We start from the raw sequence: 15,804 nt of genomic DNA on the forward strand, positions 1-15,804 counted from the left end.
TCCTGAGTGGTTCCATTATAACAGGATGGCTGGGCTTTTTTGTGAATCAGTATTGGCAGTTGGTTTTGACACATATTGAGCTTGTAAATCTCTAACCTTCAAAAAACAGAGAAAAAGGTGAATTGCAGATAACTAATCACTGAAGTAATGATGATGTCCTTGGATTCTGTTTATTTTTCTGTAGTTTTGGAGGAATTTTGAAATTTATGTTCTCTTGGCTTGTCTTCCCTTATTAGATGGCATTTCTGATAACACAAGTTAAAATAAACCTCTTATAATACAGCTGTCTGGAAACAATAAGTTTCTAAAGTACAGAGAAAGAGATAGATGATAATGACCTGATTCAGTCTGACCTGAATATCACGTCTAGTTCTGGTCACAGAGCCATACAAAACAGATAGCATGAATAAAAGGCTGCCAAAACTGTCAGGAGAATTTAAAAAAGCTGCTTACATCAAAAGGCCAAAAATTTTAACCTCAGTTTTAAAGTAAAAGTAAATAAGAAATCTGCTTAAGATACATAAACACCTTACTGAAAGCAGATGTTCTTATTTATTTACTCTGTTTCTTGATATAAGAAAATGACATATTCCGTGAAGTAGGACAATATTTAAAGAAAAGGTACTAGGGAAGTACTCTTCCACAAAATACACAAAAACCTGTGGAGTTTATTGTATTATTCTAAATCTGAGATTCAAGTGACAATGTGGATATTAAGAACTCCTGTAACTGTGCAAGAAAGAACTAGAGAAAAACAATGTAAATTTCATCAGCTCTTGAAATATTCTGTGACAAGGTTTGTTTACTCCCCACTTTAAGGATAGACAGGAATAAGACAGTTTGAGATGGATTCTATTTGGACAGCTTTTCATTTTTGGATGAAGTTGTGCAACCGTAATCATCAGATCTAAGAGGAAACTTACACTTTAAACACATGTCAATAAAATGAAATTCTTTCTTTGGAGCACCATGAAAAATCCATTGTATAGAGCTGTGAATGGAGCAAGAGGAACCCTAAAAATTAAAATTTCCGATGTTTACTTAGGGCTGCATGCACAATACTGGATTGTTTGAGCCTGAACTGTCGACAAGTATTTTCCCTCTGGATGCTTGTGCAGCCTCACACAGAGATAGTGAGCCCACATCCGATATTTACTTTGTGCATCAAGTGACTCAGTTTCAGAGAGTGTAACTCATCCTTTAAGTCTCATGAGTGCAACACAGAAAATTCCCTAACGCAAAGATGTAAGCTGTGTGTTTTTCCTTGGTACCAAGCAGAAAAATGCCAAAGGGCTTCCGCTGTCCTTGAGTAGAAACACTTGAATGGTACCAGATAAGGTGCTCTTCCAAAACAATGCACATATGCTGTGAGCATCTTCTCTGAAGTTATTAGTAAACATCAGACAGCTTGTACAAGACAAATAAGTTTCCCAAGTAGTCTGCAAAGCAGCTGTTATCTGGGCAGCTACATCGAGAACTAAATCCAAGTGAAGTCAATGGTGAGCTTCCTATTTTGTCTGAATTTTGGTTCAGACCCTCACAAGGCTTTTTACTGATCATTTATTTCTTAGTTCTCACACTCCAGGTGCTCATAATAGTTTTACAAACTAAATGATTGGAAATAAACTGATGTTATCATTTGTTTTATTTTTCCCACTACATCCTGATTCTCTTGTTATAGCTCTACACGTACTGCACTGTCATCTCACTATTTTGCGTTACTGTAGATAGAGCTGGATATTTCATTTCCAAGAAAGTCGATTTACACCATAATTTCCCTAAAGGTTATGTGCACCATGATTTCCAGCAGAATTATTGACAAGATACGTCTGCAGTACTGAGAACCTCATTTAATTTTTCTTTATTTGGAATTGACCTCAGTTGGAAACCTATTCTCATATGCAAGCTAAATTTTGGACCTGTGCTCATATCGGAGCATCTTTCCCTTTGTTTTGGAGAAGAATTTCCACATTTAACCACAAAAACATTCTCAAAATATTTTGTCAATAAAAGACACTGCTAAATCATTAGTGTGAAACAGTCAGTTTTCCATGAGAAAGGATCCTTGGATGACTGAAACCACACTGCACAGCCAGGCCATCAACTATGTCTCTCACACAGGCTACTTTGGGGCATAAACCCAACCTTATGTCCAGGCTCTGCCACTATCATAGAAGTTATTTTCCTTTATGGCTTTTGCCTGCAGGGTTTAATCTAATAGACTGAAATTAATATGTAGCTAAGGAGAGCATGAAATTAATATGTAGCTAAGGAGAGCATGAGTTTTACCAGGCTCAGTTATTCCAGTTTTCTATTCACATCCTCACTGCCCTGGTCATAGAATGCTAGAATGGTTTGAGTTGGAAGGGACCGTAAAGCTCATCCAGTTCCAACTCCCTTGCCACGGGCAGGGACACCTTCCACTAGACCAGGCTGTTCAAAGCCCCGTCCAACCTGGCCTTGAACACTACCAGGTGTGGGGCAGCCACAGCTTCTCTGGGCAGCCTGTGCCAGCGCCTCAGCACCCTTACAGTGAAGTTTCTTTGTGTAATGTCTAATCTAAATCTCCCCTCTTAGAGCCATTCCCCCTTGCCCTATCACTACATGCTTCTGGAAAATCCTCTTACCACCTATCGTATAGGCCCCCTTTAAGGGGTCCCATGACTGATGCAGCTTCCCATGTCCAGATATTTCTGGCATTTGTCTTACCCTGATTTGTCTGCACTGCTGATGTCTCTTGACTCTCTTATGCAGATCTGTATGATTTACTTGCTGTTATCTACTCATGTGCTATAGTAGAAGAGCAGTAAGTTTGACCAAGGATAAGATTCATGAGTTATTAAATTTTTATGGCCAAGTGTCGTAGTTTAAACCAAAGCACACAGCTTGTTCACTCACTCCCTCCCCCTTTCTCCCCCAACTCCTGAAGAGTCAGGGAGGAGAATCCAAAGAATGTAGTTCCCATGGGTTGAGATAAGAACAGTTTAATAACTAAGGTATAACACAAATCACTACTGCTACACTGATAAAAACAATGATAGAGGAAATAAACAAGGAGAGAGAATACAACACCTCACCAGCCGCTGACCCATAACTCATCCCACCCTGCCTGACTGAGCACCAACCGATACCCCCTCCATCCCCCAGAGCTCCAGCCCTTTTGGGTCTCTCTCGGTTACATCCTGGGCATAATATGCTATGGTATGGAATACCTCTTTGGCTAGCCTGGGTCAGGTGTCCTGTCTCTCCTTCCTCCCTGCTTCCCCTCCTCCCTGGCAGAGCATGAGGCTCAGAAAGTCCTTGGTCAGAGTAAACATTTGAGCAGTAACTACAAATATAAGTACTATCAGCACTGTTCCCAGCCTGAGAGTCAAAACACAGCACTGCACCAGCTACCAAGGAGAAAAAATGACTGCTACTGCTGAACCAGGTGCAGTAGCAAACCAAGACACATGTGTGCCAGAACCTGGAGGTCTGCAGAGGATTAGATATCTGGTATCGAACCTCTCAGACTTGGCCGCTGTGAGTGGCGACCTCTTCTCCTACCCAGTATTCCCCAGTAGTCTTGGAACCGTTAATTTAATGTATACGAATGGTACATATGCCTTGACTGCTGGTCCCCTGAAGTTATGGCTGTCAACAAGTCCACCTAAATTACCTTGTTTCCTCTACCAATAGAACTGACTTTAACCCTAAGCTACATTTGCTCATGTTGTTCCTGCCTGAGACTGTGGGCTGTCTGCAGGGGCACTTGGTGAAAAACAGCAAACAGCACTGGCAAAAGCACCACATGAAGTGGGCTCCTCCCAGCTATGCTTATACCCTGTGAACTCCAGACCTTCCATTCACAGCCGATTCCCAACAGACCCCTGTGTTCCTCTTAGGATAGCAGGCTCTGAAGACAGCTACATGACTTTACGTTCCTGTGAAGAATATATTCAGACAACACAAAACATGCAGATATAAAGGAATTTTTCTGACTCTCTTCCTATGGAGGCAGTCCCTGTAATGAATTTACAGAGCTCCATAATACTATTTGTTCTGGAGAAAGGAACACTTGACCGTGGAAATGGCCTAGCTGCCTCTTTTAACAAGAGCAGAACAGGATCATGCAAGGTCCAGCACAGACTATACAGTATGGATGTGACCATTCTTAAGACACTGCTCCTGTAGGTCTTCTATTGCCTGGTGGTAGGATCATGGTGTAGTCTGGGCAAAATTCAAGATATAACTTGAGTGGATCACTCAAACACACACAGAACTGCATCATCCTGTATTATTATTACCCTTGGGATTCTGTGATTCTGTGATTATAGCAGCAGGAAAATTGCTATACAACACAAATAAGAAAATAATAAGTTCTCTGCTGCCTGGAATGGTTTTTCTTAGAGCAAAATGCTCCTCTACCATTTTCTGTGAGGCAGACAAGGGCAGAGCACAATGTCTGCAGCACAGCACATGGGAGATAATGGTGTTCAAAACTGGGGGACAGGTGAATGAGGGTGCCAGCTGTAGTCCTGAACAGCACCAGCTAGAAATTCAAACTGCAGTGTGTAATTGAAAGGCTGGGACTAAAATAGATATGTCAACCACATGAAGACTGTGTTAGGTAGGAAAGAGGAAGATCCCAGGCCAGACATAGTCTCCATGGGCTTTGTACTGTCTGCAAGGTATTAGGGAGAACTGGTGAGGTCTTTCCTGGAAACACTGTTTTTCATCAGAAAAAGCAGAACCATCAAAACCAAGAACTGGTGTGCGTAGACACCCCATTTGTTACAAAAAACACCCAAACGTATTTGGCAGAAAGGCTTGATCCTACATCCTAAATGAACTTTCTAATTAGTATGCAGTCAGTCTTTCCAATGAGTAGTGTTAAACTGTATTTGTGTAAAGAAGAAATGTCTCCAGCAGGCTAGATAGAACTCACCACAACATAAGCGAATGTGCCATTCTCTCACCTAGAAGACTGAAGATTGAGGTCTAGACCCTTGCTTAAATCAATCCAAACGAAAAACTGAAACAGTATATTCTTCTCCCCAGAAGTATGCTGGTTGACAATATGGCTAAAGTCTATGCCAGAGGACAAATACTTTTCCATTAAATAGTTCCGAAATTTCTTGGTGTTTTAGAGCCTCAAAGTATTTTCAGGACAAGAAAGTAAATTTCTGCCTAGCTTAAAATGTTCAGTAGTCTTACCAATCTGGATGTATGAGGGATTCAAATATCAAGACCATCTTCTTCATGTGTAAAATACAAGCCTGGAAAATCTAGGTCAGAATTACCTGTGAAGGGCTTAGAAATTGTCCTTAGCTCTTCCAAGAAGATGCGATCATATACATGACATTTCAGACTCTTTTAGTTATATTTGTACTGTTCTGCTTGGGCTCTTTGAAATTGACATTTTTTTCTGCTTTTGCCTTACTTCCATATTCTGCAGTGCTTTCTTGTTTTGTTTTGTTTTTTCAGAAATCAAGCTGTATACTGAAAAGCTCTCTTATTCCCAAAGAGCTGGAATATATCTATGTGTGCACATAACTTTCCAATTATGAAAGTTAAATGGAGGGACTGAATTATTCCTAGGACTATATCCACAGAGTATGCTGCTTTACATGTGTTGTATTGACACGGAGAAAAGGACTATCGATGAACTGAAAAATTAGTGGCCATGACAGTAAATATCTAGAAGTTTCCTAAATATTTTAATATCTTAACTTGTTACTCAGAGATCCACATTTCAACAGAATATAAGCATTAAATTCTATTTAGTTTATATCTTCAACAAATGTAAGAATTTGCTATAGTGAGCTGCAGCTTCCTCACTCACCATGTCATTTTTGGTTCTGTACAGATCCTCTAAGAAGCAAATCTGTCACTGCCATCTAGTGTCTTCAGGACAGATTTCTGGAGATAGCGCTGGGAAAAAAAAATGTAGTTAGATTGAATTCCTCCTCCAGTTTCTCACCTAGAAACCACATGTAGCTCACAATAGCTCTTACAGTGTTTTTTGTCTTTCCAGCATATTAATGATTTTAGAGGAGAGCTGCCTATTTTCCCACTCTGGAAAGTTTAAATCATGTTTGCTCACTTCTTTCCCTCCTGGAATATGTATTTTCATCCCTTAAATCCTACTTGTTCAGAATCATACAACCAGCACAGGAACTAGCCCTGAGGAACATGTGACAGATTCATTTTTCTGCCTTATCCTTTCTCCCCTTACAATACAAGTACATGCATTATTAGGTGGGTTTATGTAGTTCCATCTAAAAAATATCAGTGAGGTGGGAAGTTCTGCTTATATTACATCCTGGGACATAGCTGTCAGCCTTTTGTGGTCATTTACTCACTCAAGGCACCCCAGGGAAAGCAGTCAGCTCAGTGTTTGTTTCAAGAAAAGGACTCATTTCTTTTCAACACGTGATGGTCTTAGGTGATATCCCATACAGGTCCCTATCAGACACTCACACAGCATTACCCTCTTAGGATTGCAGTGGGTCCCAGGGACCTGAGTCCTGCAGAGAGCTTTCCTTTCTACTTGATGTCAGCATCAGGGCCCCTCTGGCTCTGACCTCAGCCTTCCACTTCCACAGTACAAACATTTTCCAGTTTTTCTTAACAAGATGCCAGGAACTGACAGGCTGGTACTTTTCACACTGAGGTAGAGCTAACCGCAGAGCAGATCATGTCTCTCACTAGGGATGCAGACACACGAGTTGGAGCTGTGCCTGGACTTGTGCCGAAAGCTGCTTCCAGTCAGCCAAGTGGCAAACAAGAATCTGACAGTCTGGGCCGGTGAGCAGCTGGATATGATCATACTGAAGCCTCTTCAAGATCCAGCTTCTCATGCACTATCTTTTTTCCCTGCCAAATGTTCAGTGTTAACAGAAAGCCAAGTAAATATGAAAGACATTCATTGATGTCTCCTTGCTTCCCTGTCCACCTTTCCTGCTCCAGTGAAGCTCAGGTCAGACTTCTCAAATTCAGAGCACTCAGACTCAACCACCAGCCCTTATGGAAGGCTATTATTTTGACACAATTTTCCACCAAATCCTTACACTGGAATAATGAGGACCAGGATTACAAGTCCAGATCCTTATTTCACTGCAGAATAATTAAGCTAAACCGTAGTCTAATACCGAGCACAACATACACTTTCTTTTACAGGCACACCATGATTGTAAAAATTGATTTTCATATAAAAAAGACATAATATCTGCTTATTATGCATAGAGAATTGTACTGAGTTTTTCCTAACAGTTTTGTCAATATTATATCAACAGAACTTTGATATTAGTCCACTTTAAGGTTTTCCATTTGCAAGGGTTTTTTTTTTTCCAGCTCTATTTCCTTGCATTGCTTTTAAGCATATTAAGTTTTGGAATTTATTAATTCACAGGTTTACAGTCAAAAGAGACAGCTGAATCCATGAGGTTTTCTAGAGTGACCATCCATGTCATTTAAAGTACAGAATTGATTTCACTTAGCTCATTGGTGGGCAAGTCTGGCAATTTACACCTGCTTAAAGGTATTCATTGCTGATGGGCTTTGCTAGGCAGGAGTGGCTGATTGGTTGACTTAGGGGTTGAGGCAGAAGAGGACAGTGTAGTACAGTTAATTATTAATGCTAATCATTCAAATTAATGCGGAACTTAATTTCACAATATTTCTTACTAATTTCTGATATTTTCTATAATGATAAGGACTAATTCCATCTTCGTTTTTATTCTTCAGATTTCAAGGGTCTTTTACCTCTGTGTCTTTTTCTCCACCTCTCTTTTCTATAAAATTTTCTCAAAGGAAAAAAAAAGCAAACCAGATTTTTAAATAGAGGTGAAAAATTTAATTAATAAAATGCAAAGGCTCAGGCTCCTGATTTCTTTTATTCAGTAGCTCTGTCTTGCTCTTATGGCACACAGCATAGGAAATGTTAAATTAAGTAACTGCACAATGTTATTTTATTCCTCCAGTTTATTAAACATTTTTTTAACTGAAGAATAATCACAGTCCCACATAATTCATATGGATTTTAAAAAACAACAAACAAATTAAAACACAACCAGACCAAAAACTTACATGATACTGAAACAATTGATATAGATATCAGAAGAGTGATCAACATAAAAAAGGCATTATTTTCAATATTTTGATTTGGATGTTCAGGTTCTCTGCTGGCACAGCTAGGCATAACCTTTGTAAATGTCACTTGAATTATTCCAGTTTACACCAGCTGAAGACATGAGTTGTGTAATAGATGTAGCTTCATGCAAGGTTTGAACCTGCATGGTTCTCTTGCTGCTACTTCTTTCTTGTTTTGCAGTATCATACAGGCTGCTGATTTCTGCAGGGAATATTCTTCCCTTTTCCTGCTATACTGTCTGCTTTGGAATCACACATCACTGTTTCTCTACCTTCTGCTTGTTCCAGGGATGACTTGGGCATCTAGGGGGACATTCTCATTCGAATGGGGATACATTCAAATTCCTTTGAATTTTCTAACGAACTTCTGTGTTGCAGCCTGATGTTATGCTCGGGGAGTCACCAGGGAGCTCTGACTCATTCATTACACATCTGAATTCCCAGTACGTTAATACAGGTAGTTTGAAAATATAGCACTCCTGAGTTTGTCAGATCTGTTTCTTGGAACACGCTAGGAGATCCTTGAAAGATGCTAGACATGTTCAGATTGCTGGGAATTAATAGTGCTCATGATCATGTGGGATGTATCCAGCATCTCACTTTAATACTAGAGAAACTTGAAATGGTGTAATGCCCCTTGAAATGCTAATAATTTCTTTTCTCTTTCCTAATAAGTTAATTCAGTCCCAGACTGACATGCAGCTATATAGTTCCATATATACAGGAAATATTTGGTGATGGATAGCTAGTGCATGTTCATAGAACCTTGCTGTCCTCTAATAAATCTGTAATCATATTATTATTTCATGTACTACAATCTGTTCTGCAGTTTAAGACATGGCACTTAGCTGTAATCAGCACCAAAAAATGGAATTAGTATGCAGGACACGGACAATTCTTTTGCTCCAGATGCTGTATTCAAACTGCAGTGGGCCATTGAAGAAGTAGAGATAACCTAAGGAAAAGGAAGCTAAGATTAACCTGAATGAATAAAACCTTCAAAGTGGAAATACATGAAATATAGAAGAATTCTGAGCTAGTTAAGTAATCCTATTTAAGGCCTACAGGTGAAAAGAAGTCAAGCTACATAACTATACAGAATTGAACATTTGCTTTAATAAGACTCTGACTTCGTAAATTCTACATAAGTCACATTATAATACTTCTACATTAAGCATATCACTTTAAGTCCATGAGCAGAGAAGCAGGTCTTTTTTTGCTCCCCAACTATGTACATATACAGTTTATAAGAACACCATGGGTAATTTAGGTTGGAACGTGACTGAGTTGAGAACAGAAGTATTGATGTGAAAAAAAACAAAATTAGAAATGACAGTTTCCCACAGGACATTAATCTCAAGTTTCAACAACTAATTATAATAAAGTTTATTATCAGATTAGGTACCATTTCTTTGATAGACTGCATCCACTCTATCACCAATTCCTGCGAATTCATCCTCTATCAGCCTGGGATAGCCTGCTTCCATAACCTCTGCCTCTTCATCATAACTATAGTAAACAAAAAAGAAGATAAAAATTCAGAGGATTTAAACATCCTTGCAGTTCACTCTGTGTCCTTTAACATGTTTTGAAGTTAGCCGCATCAGAAATAGCCAGCAGCCTTTAGGTACTTTGCATCTAGTGCAGAAATGAAACTTAGGGCAATAACCAGGGCATTCTTCCACCAGATGTATAAGCTCAATAAATTCAAAACTAATAAACCTACATTTTCAGAACTGATCTATGAAGTATGTATTATATGGAGGTGATTGCACATGGATGTACTGGCACTACCAGCCTATCTTGAGGCTGTTGGGGAATGCAAAGGGATGGTGATGTCTTAATTATGCATCAGACCTGGCTGAAAGCCCTATGCATGGACAGCAAGAACCAGCCATCCTAGAGTGGGATTGATTTCTTACTCTCATAGCACCAATTCCCTTTTGTGTCACAAAAGTAACTCAAGGAAGCAAGAGAGGAATTTTATTCGGGTGACATGACAATATTACAAAGTCTCCTGGATTAGGGCACTTTATTCTACTTTCTTTCACTCTTTCAGCTTTTAAAGGCTGTGCCTATCTGTTTATAAAAAGCTTGCATACACATTTATGACATATTTTACACAGCTATTGCACCATGAAAACCATAAAGTAGAAACATGTGAGCCACAATCAGTGCCTGGTTTGAAACAACCTGTCGATCTTTTAATATTTCTGGACAGGTTGTAATTAGGGACACACCAATCTGTCTCCATCTTACCTCCAAAACTTATTTCCAGAAAAGAAGAGAGTCTTGCCAGTGTCTTTGATATGGACAGCTGCATCTATTCTTCTCATTTCTTTTGGGAACCCCATTTCATATATCTTTTTAGGAAAGTCTTCAACTATGTCATAGCCATTCAAAGCCCAGACTTTCTTTCCTGAAAATAAGGAAAAAGTATGCATAAGTCTTTTGTAAAGGTTCCTCTTTAAGAGCAGAATAAAATAAGGATACAATGATCTCTATTTTCATACAGCTAAGAGATTCTTAGATCACAAACTCTGCAGGTATTAAGCTGTTTATGCTAATTATGATCCTAGGTGTACATCTTCTAATTCACTGAAAAAAAATATAGATTTGCATATGATGCAACCACAGAATGGAGTTTTTTTGAGCAAGAAATGTAAGATGATTTTTTCTTTTATTGATAACCTTTACACCACTTAGTGAGCTTGAGTAAATGTGTACTCTGCCAACAACAAAAACTGAAAACTCACCCTTAAACATGAACACAAGATCTTTGATGGGGTTTTCATAAGCTGCATCTATTTTATTTGGAAGCTCTGGCCAAAAGGACTTAAGTAACACCAGTTCTGCATCGACCATCTGAGGGTGCAGTCGCCAGAAAAACCTAGTTCATAAAAGAAAATACACTATGTTTCTTGTCATACTACAGAATATCAGTATCTTAGATGTGCTATACTAAAAATCAGTTAATGAAGAATTATTTTTTTTTTCATAACATAGAATTTTCAATACATAGAGCCTTTGTAGACCTTTTCTTCCCTCACAGTCACCCAGCTGCAGCCCATTTCTGTCCACTCATGCAGTGATCATCTCAAACAACAATAACTTGGATCTTTTTTTCATTTAGAATAAGAGAAACACTACTGTCCCCTGTAAGGCTTCTGAATGTAGTGAACTTCATTCAAACAAATGTTAGTAGATTTTTGCATGTGAAGAAAGCTGTGTGAAATGAAAATTGTGTATAAATATTGTCAGCCTTCAGCCATATCAGCTTCACTTCATTATACTGGGTAGCCAAGTCTGTAATTGTATTATAAACCCTGCCTAAAAAGATACACGATGTAGATTCTTAAAGGCATCTAGATTGATTTGTGATATTTTTTAAGTTTATGTTTACTCAAATCACTAGTAAAAAAATGAAATGCTGTATTAGCTTGCTTGAATTTCATCCAGAACCCACCCATCCATGATATGGCATTTTCTTTACCTGTCCTTGAAGATCAGCATTTCTCCACGAAGTTCTGTTATTGCATCGAGTGATAATTCTGCATCACATTTCTCTTGGTGTTTTGGGATGTTTTGGGTTGGGATCTCTGTCTCCAGCACCTGGAATTATATTGTATGATCTAAGTTTGACAACTTTAATTTCCTTTTCTGTGGATCATGATATGGAATAGGACATGGAACTGTTCCCAATCAGCATGATGAATACAAGTATCATGCTTGTTTACATGGGTAAACTATCTGTATTGCAGAAAGTTTGTTCTCTCTCTCCTTTAGCCAAATACATTAATGGAATTTCAAGTTCAGCTATTCTGCAAAGATGTTGAATGGACTTGTTATTTTATCACGAGTTTTGAAGGTCCCAAGAATTTTTATTCTTCCCATGATAAAACATGTGTATTTCTGTTTCTCCCTTTTGAATCTGTTTACCTTCTCTTTTGAGACAGGTCAGAAAGCATAAAGAATCTGCCCCCCACTACCCACCACTAAAGGAGACAGCACAGTGACCAACTGTCCTCCATGGTGTTACTTCTTTTTTTTTTTTTTAGTTTTATTTTATTTTATTTTATTGATTTTAACCCTCTGAACTATTAAATCTGAGCATCTTCTGTTTCTGAAGTCTGGTTGCCAAGGATCCACTGAATTATCTTAATCAGTCATGACTGCTGACATTGAGCACCTGCAGTTTCCATAGTAACTGTGCAGTGCATTTGTAAGAGGTTATAACAACACAGGAAATATATAGTATGTATTATTACAGACTTACCATAGAGCTCTTGGATCCCTTGCACATCATCATCAGGAAGCACAAACCCTTTTTTCCAGTGTATGTGTAAATTGGAAACATCAGAGCTCCAGGGTCTCTAGAGTGTTCAAGTCCCAGTGAATGACCAAATTCGTGGGCAGCAACAAGAAATAAGTTATACCCTATAACAAATGACAGTGCAAGTAAATGTATAGCTTCTTATGTCACCAAAGTGAACTTGGACTAATCAACAAACCTGAACACTGTCTTAACACATGGGAAAATGAAGAAGAGAACTGGATAAATGGAAAAATTATGTATAATTGCTTGTCTTTTCAAACTACCATGGGTTTTGCTTCAATAAGGACTTAATCAATTGAGTATTTCATAGCTGGTGTTCAACCTAAACCTTAACTGACAATGTTGTTTTGTAGGCAGATTTAGATTTCTTGAAATCTCTTAGCAACACTGGAAAAGCTCCAGGGTGAACCCTTAGCCCTACTTAAATTTGAACAATTCAGGAATTCACTTCCGTTATAGAGTCCATACTGTTTTCAGTGTTGTAGAAATTAATGCCAGGATGGTAAAATACCACAGTCCCTGAAGAAAAAAATATTTTTTTCTATTAAAGCTCTGCCCTGAATAAGAAGATGAAGAATTTTCAAATTAAATGTAAGTCAATCATTTACAGCTGTTTTCTCTATAGGCTTAAGTAAAGGTAATTCCCATCAGCCTGTGATCAGAGCTAGCTGCCCTTGAGCTCAGTGAAATGACCAAATGACAAAAACACCCTGTTTGTGGCATTTTTTAAATTACTTCACTTAAAGGTGTATATCTTCCTTTTATGATTACAGGTTAAACACAGCTTCCTATGAGTGGACAGTGAACATAGTGGATGAATGAAACAGTAAACAGGCAAACCAAAACTGTTTCCAAACATCAAACAGGACCAAACTGTTCATCTACCACCATTTCAAACAATCTCAGAAACTTGCGTACCTCTAGAATCATCTGACCAAGCTTCATCATCATCAAAATGGGCATCTCCTCCATAGTCTGGACCCGGAGGAAAAGCATGAGCCAGTAAGCCAGAGGGTCCATCGAAGGGGTAAAAGTCACCATGTTCTATAAAACAACATTCAAAACAATTAAATCAATTATCCCACCTTACTGACAGCAATATAACTATAAAGTAAAAATAACTGGCTCTGTGTTACCTTTAGTGCCAAAGGAGATCATGATATCGGCTACACCACTTCGTATTCTGGTGAAGTTAAGTGTGTCACATCAGACCAAACTTTGAATGCTTTTTGAAAGCTCTGTCTACTTCAGTACGTCTTAGATCTGAAGTGTAATTCATAATTCTATCAAACAGAATAATATCTCAAGTTAAATTGTGTGAAGAAAAATGTGCAATACACTTTCACCTGACTGAACACCTCATTAAAAGTTTTTGTTTTCTTCCTCTTTATGTTCTTATCTAGAAACAAAGAGTTCAGCATCCAGTATTCAAAAATAAAAAACCCAAGCAATTTATAATTTCATTAAAATCATTCAGTGGCAAGCGGCATCTGAAATGATAAAACAGCTTTCTGTAATTTGTTTTATATGCACCAGAAGATAGAGAAACTGACAGATATATCCTGTGTATTAAATCAGATCATATCAGTAACTTCAAACTTTTTTCTTGCCATAATAAAAATCTCATGATTTTTTTAGCTGGAGGAACAAAACATGGTCTAATGACCTTTTTATAGGCTAAATTCATATTAAACTGATATTTATCACCAGATACTGAACTGATAGATTTCAGTGATTTTATATTTGAAATATGCTAAAGAAACTCAGGTTGCAACTGATCAAAACCCCCTGCTGACAACCTTAAAGTGTGAAGAGAGAAAGAGCACCAAAAACTTCCCCAGGTCAACTTTCTGATGTCACGGTGCAGGGTTTTGTCTGACCAAGCACAGACATCTATGCCTGGACTGTGAAATGGAAGAGAGACAGGGATCAGTCCCAGTCCTCACAGATACATTGCACAGTATGGCTTGCATCTACTGTCCAGGACAAGACCTGTATGAAGGAGACATTAAAACAGATCCAAGGCAGAGCTAAGGAGTGAGCTACAGATTAAGGGCTGTAAGGATCTCTGGTGAGGTGCAAGATATTAGTCTCTACCCCTCTTTCATTCAGCAACATGGATATGCCAAGAGTGTCTACATGGAGGCCATATGAGGTGCTAGTAGCTCACTCCATGTCAGCTTTCTCCATGAGAAATTGCAATGGAAAAAATATGTATTTTTTTCCTTGGGCTGTAAGATGGGCTTGGGAGACCTTTCCAAAAGTGGGACTAGGAAGATTTTAAACTGCAACATGAATTTTTGTCAAACCAAAATGCAACTTTCTCCCATCAGCCCCATATACTGGACAGCATAGTGGACAAGGTACCTGAAAAGGAGGTAATAACAATAATAACACTCAAAAATGTCATGCATTTACCTGTAGGTCAGATTAGTTTTGACCATTTCAGTTTTCTAGGGAAAAAGTTATATTCCCCCACATCTGGGACACCACATCTTGGTTTCTGCATCAGCTCATATGTTTTCTTCATCTAATTTGCCTGTCACCTCCAATCCAAAAAAAGCTTGCATTTCTTGGAGTTTAGATGCCACTGTATTGGCACTCTTCCTCATTATGCCAGCAGGATTTGGACGGAGACCATAATGAGTCTTGAGATAGTGCTAAGAAGTGGAAAAGAAATAATAAGCCTAGTTTCCAAACAGTGGAAACTGCACAACTTACTCTTCCTAAAAACATGCAAATGAATTATTTTATACTGGTACCTCTGCAAACTGAAGGTCTTTCTCTGTGAATTCATGGCTATCTTCAAGGGGAATAGGGATTGTCAAGCAAAATGACAAACCCAACAAAAAAAAAGAAGACAGCTGAAAGTCTTGATTGCATCATGCTGGATTTATGAAGTCTGAAGCTCTGGTGTCTTAGAGAGCAGTTACCTTTACTTTTATAGTCCAACCCAGTGAGTCACCACTTCGGGGTAAGTTAGAATTTCCTTGTCACTGAAAGTAAACATGCTTAGGCAGCTACTTTTTCTCTCCTCCCAACACTGTGGTTTAAGCATCTGTTGTCCCACTGAGGGCACTGAAACTGTATCCTCTTATAAACACGGTATCTGAATGTTGAGATAGATTGTGGGAAGAAATGGGCAGAATCAAACTGCACTTTTTGATTATTTTGCAGTAACTTAAACTGGAAATAACTGCAGTAACTTAATCTTCTCACCTAGAAAACCTGCCTTTCTACTGTTTGATAGGCAGTAAAAATATATAGCAACCTCATGATTTTAAAAATAAAATCTGCAACTTTTCAATAGTTACACTAGTTCAACAGTATTTTTT

The 15,804-nt window shown here is 38.4% G+C and overlaps 1 pseudogene; it reads right to left on the reverse strand.

Annotated features, from left to right (window-relative positions):
• Nucleotides 1-8,933: 8,933 nt before the first annotated feature.
• Nucleotides 8,934-15,352, reverse strand: LOC117438331 (collagenase 3-like; annotated as a pseudogene).
• Between the last annotated feature and the right edge of the window lie 452 nt (nt 15,353-15,804).

Source organism: Melopsittacus undulatus, unplaced genomic scaffold (assembly GCF_012275295.1).
Source record: "Melopsittacus undulatus isolate bMelUnd1 unplaced genomic scaffold, bMelUnd1.mat.Z mat_scaffold_145_arrow_ctg1, whole genome shotgun sequence".
NCBI lineage: Eukaryota > Metazoa > Chordata > Aves > Psittaciformes > Psittaculidae > Melopsittacus > Melopsittacus undulatus.